This window comes from Lactuca virosa, chromosome 9 (genome assembly GCF_052849685.1).
Source record: "Lactuca virosa cultivar CGN04683 chromosome 9, Lactuca_virosa_CGN04683_v6, whole genome shotgun sequence".
Taxonomy (NCBI): domain Eukaryota; kingdom Viridiplantae; phylum Streptophyta; class Magnoliopsida; order Asterales; family Asteraceae; genus Lactuca; species Lactuca virosa.
Window position 1 is genome coordinate 257,019,128 of NC_136434.1, and position 10,472 is coordinate 257,029,599.

General features: G+C 35.9%; 1 long non-coding RNA gene across 10 annotated transcripts; it reads right to left on the bottom strand.

Annotated features, from left to right (window-relative positions):
• Nucleotides 1–2,457: 2,457 nt before the first annotated feature.
• On the bottom strand, nucleotides 2,458–6,666 carry LOC145137797 (uncharacterized). Of its 10 annotated transcripts, none has more exons than XR_013721227.1 (13): nucleotides 6,631–6,666; nucleotides 6,144–6,508; nucleotides 5,543–6,023; nucleotides 5,294–5,435; nucleotides 4,730–5,149; nucleotides 4,489–4,649; nucleotides 4,183–4,372; nucleotides 3,932–4,067; nucleotides 3,749–3,839; nucleotides 3,618–3,666; nucleotides 3,256–3,283; nucleotides 3,088–3,195; nucleotides 2,458–2,647 (listed from the first exon to the last, which is right to left on the bottom strand). It is a non-coding gene; the product is annotated as an uncharacterized LOC145137797 (long non-coding RNA). The 10 variants fall into 10 exon arrangements; XR_013721228.1 differs by having other exon boundaries at nucleotides 5,543–5,626; nucleotides 5,721–6,023; nucleotides 6,144–6,663; XR_013721229.1 differs by having other exon boundaries at nucleotides 5,543–5,626; nucleotides 5,708–6,023; nucleotides 6,144–6,663.
• Between the last annotated feature and the right edge of the window lie 3,806 nt (nucleotides 6,667–10,472).

The following is a 10,472-nucleotide window of genomic DNA, read 5'->3' on the forward strand; positions in this document are numbered from 1 at the left end:
ATACATTGCGAAAATGCGAAACCAGAATATATCTTATAAAAATCAAACACATGTATTTCAGAAATTAAATTTATTAGCAATAAATTGAAGATAATAAGTTTACATGGGAGGGTGTTATGGCAATATAGATTTAAAAGTGGTTTTAATATTCGTTTCTCTCTTTTTTTTCATCTCCTTAACCACGTTTTAATTCAAGTTTTCATAATAAAAAAAGTCAAAAAACATGCTATGCTAATATGAAACAATTTTTCACGTATTATCGATTATCATCGTGTAGTTCAAAATTTGGATGAGTTCTTGTCCAAAATACAAGGTTGCGGTAGCACAATCTCATAGGTTTTGATCATCACTTTTCATAAACTTATTCCTAGCAAATCGTTTGTTTCTTTTTGTTAGTTGTAACATTTTAACAACCGTAATTTATGTACACATCAAGTTTATAAAACATTTTACGTAAACAAAATATGATTTCACAAGTATTTCCCTAAAAATCATAAAATCAAAAAAGAGGGGATGTTGAAACAAACCCTCGAAGCGTGTGGTAAGTTCGTTGAGAAAACCGGGTCGTTTTTTTTTTTTTTTTTACTTTTAAACGAAGCACTTTTTGAACAATTCGAGCACCTGGAGTTGCAGATCGGCACATTTGGAACATAGGGAACCACATTTTACAACAAACGGAGCACCAGAGGTAGTTGTCGGAGGTCGATGCGCCGACAGCCACGACGATGCATGGTTAGTGGTTTTGCCTTGTTCGGAGCCTGTTTTGCGACACATAGATATAGGGGATGAGCAAGGGGGAGTAGGGGTGTTTGTGGGTTGTTACGATCGAAGGAGGGAGGCTGGAGTGTTGGTGGTCGGTGGCGTTTTTCTCCAGAAAAGAGGTAGTATAGAAAGGGTTAGAGAGAGAGAGAGCTAGAAATCGATAATGAGAATGAGAGAGAGATAAGAGGGAATGAGAGGATTGCATGAATCTTGAGTAATATTTAGGTATAACAATTGATTTTAAAAAATATTTTCAAAGATTTTCGGAAGATTTTACTTAGATTTCTTAAATATTACAAGTACGACAATGTACTTTCATGATTTCGTAATGTTGTCGTCTCTCGTTTTCTCGATTCTTGTGCACTCATCCGACCTCGTAAAAATATCTTTAAAGTTTTTTGAGATAGTCTCGGATTTGGTGATTTGAAAAATGCAAACGGAATTCAAATCTGATACATGGAACTATGTGAAAACGATGTTTAAAGACTCAAGTTTAAAAAAAAAAGTTCTAGACTGAAAGTTTTTGTAAAATTATTTCAAAAACGCATGTGGATTGTCCGGAGTGTGCTGACTCCATTAATGTAATCGGAATTTTTAAACAAAAGACGATACTATGTTTAAAATGCGTTTTTAGTTTTGTAAATTGATATTGTTAGCCGGCTAGTTTTCGTTATTTTGAAAAGCCCGTAACTTTTGCATACGAACTCCGTTTCTGACAATTTTTATATCCATGTAGTCGTGAGAACATATTCTATCAAAACTGATAATCATTTGTCCCCAAGTACACCTAATGCATAAGTTTTATTTTTAGGGCATTAAACGATATTTATTTTCATGAATTGTTTTCTATTCGTTAACAGTTGTCAACTTTTTGAGCAATTTGAAGTTTTCTATGTGCAATTATTAGTAACATAAATTCTATTGCATCCCAAAACATAGAACAACTTACAATAGGTCCTATTATAGTGGCGTTAGCGGTGGTTTCACCGGCGAACTTTGTCCTATTTTTACTAGTTGTTACATTGAAGTAACTGATAACTCTTTAGCTAATTGTGATAATTTTGCAATTAAATGTTTTTTGTTTTTATTTATTCATGATTTTAATAATTGAATGAAAAATGTAACATAATATTCAAATAAAGATATCGGATTAGGTACCTATGATAAATTGTTCATTGTATTATAATTATTCTACGCTTTTTATGTAAAAAATCTTTGTGCAGTACAAAGAGATATACTATGCACCGAACAGATGCACAGTTATGATTACTATATATTCAAAGTTTTAGCCAGACAATCTAAAACACTAAAAGATATTTTAGATTCAACTTTCATTTAAAAAATTTCCATTTCTAAGTTGTATCTGAAGTATGCTTCCATTTTCATTTAATTTTTCTTAAATTTATATGTCCATGTTTCCTTTAAATTTATAGAATGCTCAAAGGAGTATGAAATACACAAATTTCCAGGAAGTTCAAACACATCACTTATTTTTAATAAATAAATAAATCTCATGTTTTATTCTATAACTATAACTAGAGGGGTTACCCGCGCGTTACGCGGGGTGGAATGTGTTCGTTTTGTGAGACAAATAATGAAGTACATTGCATAAATTGGTATCCAAATTAAAGTATGTTGCTATTCTGTGTAATTTTCCATCAATCGGATGAATGGAAATGTAATGATAGATCATGCTACCAAAAGAAGTACAATGCTATATTTGAATAGATTTTCAAAAACAATGAAAATACAATCTTATATCCAGGTAGTTTTAAATGAAAGTAGAATGCAATCTACAATAAATACAGAAAGAACATCTTCATACTTACCTCATCCCTCACCCGTCTTCTTCGATTTCATTTCCTTGAATGATCAAATCATGCACCTAACATTAGAATTAAAGTAAAATGTTATATGTTTCAATAACACCATTATAAGGTCTCCAAATTCCAATGGGTAGTTTAAGAATTGAAGAGAAAATGTATTATGGACACTCATTTAAACAATATGGCCCTCGGTACTAATATGAGGGTATAAAAGAATGAAAGCAAAGTAATCCATTTTAAAAAACAATGAAACCCAGTAAAGAGAAACAATCTATTATTATTCCATTTATCAATAACCATGACCACTAATCATCTCATTTCGTAACATGCGAGCTTAACCAAGCAAGGGTAATTTCGTAATTTGGAGAGCAACATCTAGTAGTAACAAATATAAATTAACAAAAGTAAAATATATTAGAGAACACATCAGATGTAAAAAGATACAATTATAAATACTAATCTGAAATGTGTTTATATAGTTTTGGATGATGATACCCACCTCCAATATATCGTTTCGGTACTTTGGCTAGGATTTATAAGAACCCTTTGAGCTATACCAACACTTTTGAGAAGTAATCTGGAAAATTTACCATAAAATAATACAAATCTGAAAAAAAAAACAGTATTTCAGTTGAAGAAAACAATGAAGAAACAGTGAACCATATACCTGTTTCTTCAATGGATCCAATCTTCCCCTGTTTAAAAAAAAATAAATCAAAAGGTTGAAACCCTTCTAACTTTTCAATAAACCCTAATCCACATGAAACTTTTTATTTGTTCAAATTTGAACATTGGTTCAATGGATTTCTACGAACAGGATGTGGGTTCCAAACAAAAGAGAAATATCAATTCGGTTGGTTTATTATGAAGCTAAAGTTGGTCATGCTATAGCATAATATACTCCTGTTCGAACCGGGGTTTGAAACCAAACTTCTCCTCTATAAAATTACTTAATTGTGTCATTAATTAAAAAAAATGAAAAATAATAAAAAAAATATTAAAAAATTAAAAAAATTAAAAAAGAAGTACCTTGTTGTTGACTGTATGGCGTCAAAGCTGGATTGACGTCTCAGATTAGCTGCAAGGCAATAAAAAAACAGAATTCATGTAAAAAAAAACATAATAATTTATATTGTAGTTTTTTATAAGTTTTAACTAACCTTTGTCTTTTCGTTGTGCAGAAACACCTTGAATTGCAGTAAAGATTTCGGGTGTAAATACATAAACACCACAATTTATTCGGTCACTAACCTGTGTAGATTAGATATGTTATTAAACCAAAACAGTAAAAACTAATTATTCTATTTAACATGTCAAGTTGTTGACTTTGGTTAAGCACATACAAAGTTTCAGGTTTATCAGTGTAATGGAACAACTCGTTGGAATTAGGATTAGCTAGAAGTTCCTCCAATTGTTCTGCTGATACAGGGGAAACCTTAATTACAAGGATTGTTCCCATCCAACCATATTTTTATGAGCCTTTACAAAAAATTTGTAGTGTATGTTAGAGTGAGTCATTTAAACATTTAAGTTTCCTATTAACATGAATGAATTTTATATAAATTTATGTAATGTATAAAAAAAGAAGTCATACCAAACATCTCGGACAATGGGAAAGTGCAGGAAACATCACAATTTAGCAAGAACGTGTGCAATTGTTATAAAAAACCTTAGCATTCAATAGGAGTTTGAAAAGATAGTTTTTTCTTGTTACTTTTGTGATGAGATCTCTGAAATTGTATAGTCAACCAGCAAACCCACGTGGGTTGTCATCTTTCAAGTATCTATTTCAAGATGATCCAAAAGGCAATCATAATAATAAGATGAAAAACTGAGATCAAATCCAACACCATCAAAGAGAAACGAAAATTATCAAAAAGAAAGAAGGTCGTGAAGTTACTTGCTAGGAATAAAATGGAAGCCCGGAAGAGGGCCATCAATCTCAATCTCTCTCCAACACTTGTACACAAACCTGCAAGGCGCAAATTGACGGTGTTGTTTAGGTCGAACCCTAAATCGGGGAAAATCCACTGAAAGCTGTCAGACTTCTTCACCTGAAAGCTGTTCATAGTAAGCTTAAAATTAGGGATACATGTAGAATAGCTGAGGTAATTGGATAAACTAAAAACGCAGACACCGACCTTATCCAACATCGAAGATTATAGGTGGAAGTAAGTAAATAAATAATACTTCTTCACTGAATATTAACAGACGCGAGCTTTTCCACTTGCTTGTACATAAGATGATTGTTCCAACAACAAACCCCTATTTGGAGTCACATATTTCGCAGTGGTGTTTGTATCAGACATTTTGTCGAGCACTTGATGTGCGTCTCTAAAGAGGAAATATATTCCATTAATAATGTAAAAGAAATTCCAAAAACTTCAAAACAACAACAAATTACAAATAGCAGGTTATAAATTCCTTCTCTATTAAGATTGAATGAGTAAACATTCCCGCCAGCCCAAACAGATCGGCTTCAACAAACACCATCTGAAAATCGTTGTAATCTGTATATTTAATTGTGCACATCATATTTTCCAATCATACGCAGTAACAACCTGTATGAACACACCATCAATCAAATCAACATTTATGATAGTGATTATGAGCAGGAAAGGAAATTGATCACAGAAAAAGAAGAACGCATACAACACGTTAATCTATTACCCGGTTTCCTTTGGAATCTGAAAAAAATAGCATACCTTATAAAATATATCCAAAGTATCACCAAAGTTAAATTTAGACAGAGGTAAACAACTCCAAACAATCAATTTCTTAAATTTCCAATCCCCCTCCCTACTTCAGTTGGTAAACATTCCCGATACGCCAGCCCAAACAGATCAGCTTCAACAAACACCATTTGAAAAAGAAGGAAAACATTTGGAGGCGATGGTAGGAAGAAATCAAATACAAATAAAAAATCAGTAGAAGAAAAGTAGAAAAAACCATACCTTGAGAAATTGGAAAGGAAGGAAAGAGAAAAGAAAGAAATCGTATTATTTGCCCCTTCTGTTGAATTCGATGAAATGAGAAACCTGGAAGAACAAACCAAAAATTTTAAAAACAACAAAGTGAATCATAATATGAAAGTAAAGAAATTAGAATAAATTGGTAACTGAAAGCATCAACCATTGGTGAAGGAAACATCGAAAAAGAAGTGGAGGGATTAAAGTAAGTCAATGAGTAGATACACCACCAAGGATCCGGCCCCGAACAGTACGCAGGTGGCAAAATAACAACCACTATTGCACTTTCCGGTGGTCGGCACCGTCACCACGGCTGCCCTCCTTTTTTTCGTTCCCGTGACGACAATCAGTGGAAGGTAGAGCAAATAGGGAGAGGCGGTGGAGGAAACATCGACAAGGAGCGGAGGGATTAAACTAAGTCGATAAGTAGATATACCACCAAGGATCCGACCACATTGATGTTTCCCTGTTGAACTAAAGAAGATAAATCGATGGTGGTTTGGAGTATCAGGGGTGAGACGACCGAAGTTATTAATAGAGAAAGACAAAAAGAAAATATGAGATTGTGGAGGGGCGACTCACGCACCTAGCCAGCCTCTCTCTTTTTCCTCCATCGTCCCTGTCGATTTGAACAACAATCCAAACACCTCTGTGAACTCGAAGAAACGACCCAAGCACCCCTCCCCCTTATGGCTACTGTACTGATCTCACTCTCTCCCTTTTCTTTGGAACCGACGAAGTGGACAAGAAGAAGGACCGATGACCTAACCGATTGTGGCGAGCCTCCATCCGACCCTTACTGTTGCTGATTTTGATTTCTTTTTCTTCGATTGAACATCACAGAACCACCATGGGACCAACAGTTTTTCCCTCCTCCCCTTCGCGATCCACTACCGGAGCAGCCCCTTTCTTCCATCACATTTAAGGCGGAGGCAGGGCAGTGGTGCTTTTCTGGAAGAAGAAAACGCGAAACAGTAAAACCAAATTAACAGGAAGAAGACACATGCAAATCTGTAGAAATTGACACGTATCTGGGAACACATTAAAAAAACAATAAATTGACCACTCTTCACCGATTACGAAGAACGAAGAACATAAAGAAGAGAGTCGATGCAGGAAGAAAATAAGAAAAGTAACTCTAAAGTGGGAAATTAAGCAAAATAGAGGGACACAAAGTTAATATAACTTGAGGGACCGATTTCGACAAAATAAGGGAACAAATACTGTTACAATCTTTCATAAACTTAATATATATATATATATATATATATATAATAATTTCAACTAAACAATTTGAAAATATGTATAGTTCTACTTTTTTTGTAATAAAAGTTTAAGTTTAACAATTTGAAACTGCATATGGCATTTTATATTTAAATTTTAAATTTCAGAAATTAAATTTTTGAGGTTGAAAATGAATTATTTTACAACATTAATATATATATATATATATATATATATATATATATATATATATATATATATATTAAGTTTAGTGGTCATATTAATTGTGCATTGAACATGTGCACAATTAATTGAAAAGAAGGAAAATGGACTTATCTTATTTAGCATGCTTATATTCATATGCAATTGAACATTCACATAAGAATATGAAACACATATATCCTAACATACATTCATTTCATGTTGATTGTTAGTAAGTTTATGCATACATAATTTCATATACATATACTTATGCATTTTTATATGTGTATGCATATAAATTCATATCCAAGTACATAAACATTTTGTATGTATATGCATTTGCATATACTATTCCCATACACATACATATCTATATGAATTTAAAACTGATCTTGTAACATCTCGTTTATTAAATAAATAAATAGACAAATTAATGAATGAATAGTAGCCCAAAAATCAATAATAATATAGCAAGGTGTTGGTCTCGATGAGTTAATTGATATAATTTTTGAAGTTGGGGGTTAAAAGTGTAAGTTCTGGAGTGGTTTGTAAATATTTATGAAGGCAGGGACTGCTTGGTAAATTATTGGGACTAATTTGAAGAGATTTGGGAGGCTAAGGGGCTGAATGGTAAGTTTTGGACCTAAAATGAAATGAATTTATGGAATCAGGGGCTAAAGGGTAAATGTAGGAAAATTGACTTATCTTATTTAGCATTGAACATGTGCACAATTAATTGAAAAGAAGGAACATGGACTTATCTTATTTAGCATGCTTATATTCATATGCAATTGAATATTCACATAAGAATATGAAACACATATATCCTAACGTACATTCATTTCATGTTGATTGTTAGTAAGTTTATGCATACATAATTTCATATACATATACTTATGAATTTTCATATGTGTATGCATATAAATTCATATCCAAGTACATAAACATTTTGTATGTATATGCATTTGCATATACTATTCCCATACATATACATATTTATATGAATTTAAAACTGATCTTGTAACATCCCGTTTATTAAATAAATAAATAGACAAATTAATGAATGAATAGTAGCCCAAAAATCAATAATAATATAGCAAAGTGTTGGTCTCGATGAGTTAATTGATACAATTTTGGAAGTTGGGGGTTAAAAGTGTAAGTTCTTGAGTGGTTTGTAAATATTTATGAAGGCATGGACTGCTTGGTAAATTATTGGGACTAATTTGAAGAGATTTGGGAGGCTAAGGGGCTGAATGGTAAGTTTTGGACCTAAAATGAAATGAATTTATGGAATCAGGGGCTAAAGGGTAAATGTAGGATTCAAGCTGAAAAGATTTTGTAAGGAGGGGCTGATTTCGGAAATATGGAAAAAGTTGAAATGAGACACGGGTTTAACCTCGTATATTTCTTTTTCCCTCTCGTTGGAATATTGGAACCCTAACCCTAAGTCGTTATACCACCAGCCGCCATGTGAAACCTTCAGCCACCACACCCGTTTCGCTAGTTCTCCGACCAGTCGAGCCACCGAGTGTAGCAATGTCTATATTCCGGCGAGAGCAGTCAACGACGTGACTGCCGAGTGTGTCCGTCGCCACCTTTTTGTCATCCTCCTTCTTCTTCTGCCTTCTGTCGTCATCTACAAACGTGCCACGTCCGTTACTGGCGCTACTCCGACCACCTTTCACCATCTCCTGCCCAGCAGACGCCGACGTCGCCGTTGTAGTGAGTTCCTCCGTCGCCGTCTTCCTCCTCCATGTCCGATGTATTTCTGCGTGGTGGGTGTTCTGTCCGTGGGTGTGTGCGTGTTTCAATACTTTTGTTGTGTGCTAGTTGGCCGGAAAACCCGAGGAAACCACCATGGCTGCCAACCATGGTGGCTGTTGCCGTTAGTTTCTTTTCTGCCACCCTTAACCGCCGTGTATGGGTGGCTGTGAGTGTGATATAGTATTTATGTGCGTGTGTTTTGCTTGTAAGGGAATGTAGGAGCGTTTCTTGGCCGGAGATTCGAAGAAAAACCCCACTACCACCACCGTGAGGTGGGGGCTGCCACCTGACGCCGCCATTCCGCCGCCATCAGCCGCCACGTTGGGTGGCTGTGTGCTCTAACATGTGATTTGAGCGTTATTTGGGATTCGTTTAATGTATTTTGGTTTAGAATCATAACCACCACCGCGAGGTGGTGGCTGCCGCCGTGAGCCGCCGTTGACCACCACTACCCGAGGTGGTAGTCGGTGGTACCGGCCTAATGGGACCCTAATGAAACCATAATTGACCTAAAAATCTAATTACTGGACTAAGTGGCATGCGTTTGGGTTAGAAACCCTAATTAGAGTTTAGAAAACCCTATTTTGGAATATGTTAGTTTTGGATTGTCGGGACCCGCGTTTGGACCATTGGACAGGCTTGGGCCCAATTGGAAAAATTGGGCCATAGATGGGCTATAACTAGACCTTAATGATTGTGAGATATTGGACCATCAGAATGCCAAGTGTTGGACCAAGAATAAATGGTTGGGCCTGAGGTTAAGACCATGTAGAGGATTGGGCCCAATTTGGAAAATTGGGCCATCGTTAGGCCTTGGTTGATTATTTGACTTCTGGGCCTTCAGAGTATGAGTTTGGGCCTTAATCTTGGACCAAGCTAGGTTAGGGGTAAAATTGTCCTTTTACCCCAAGTGTGGATTTATGGTTATGCATTGGAAACCCAAATGGTTAATTGGGTTTTGTTTTGATGTTGACAGTTTAGGGATCTGTCAGCCAACAACCAGAGATTTATTAGCGGGACTTCAGTAGTGCGAGGTGAGTTTTCGCCTGTAGGAACGGGTCTAAGGCACCAAGGCCGGCCCGTTATATATGTTAGTTCCGGACTAAGGTCCGATGTTGGGCGGGGACCGATGTAGGTTTATATGTTTCCGGGTTGCGACCCGATGCCTGGGCGGTACCCGATAAATGTTTGTATGCATGATGTCTTTGTGATTCTTGCATGTGTTTGTATTTGTATGCTTTTCGGACTCCGTTCTGATGCCGGGGTGGTTCCCGAGGAATGTTAGTATGCTTTCCGGATTTCGATCTGATGTTGGGCAAGGCCCAAGGAATGTATTTATGATTGTGTTTAGATGATTATGCTTATGTTTATGTGTATTAGTAGATATGCTCATATGTATGTCGAGCTTTTCTCGATGCCGGGCGGGGCCCGATGCCTGGTAAGCCGATGTCGGGCGGGGCCCGATGTAGTGGACTAAGCCCAAGTTATGTTTATGTTATATGCATTGTTGATATGTTTATATGTATACCGGATCTCGGTCCGATGCCGGGCGGGGCCCGATGTAGCAGGCCGGGTCCCACGGTATGTTGATATGTTTATGTTATGTGATTATGTTATATGTATGGTTGATATGTTCGTATGTATACCGGATCTTGGTCCGATGTCGGGCGGGTCCCAATGCCGGATTTCGGTCTGATGTCGGGCAGGGCCCGATGTAGTGGGAAAG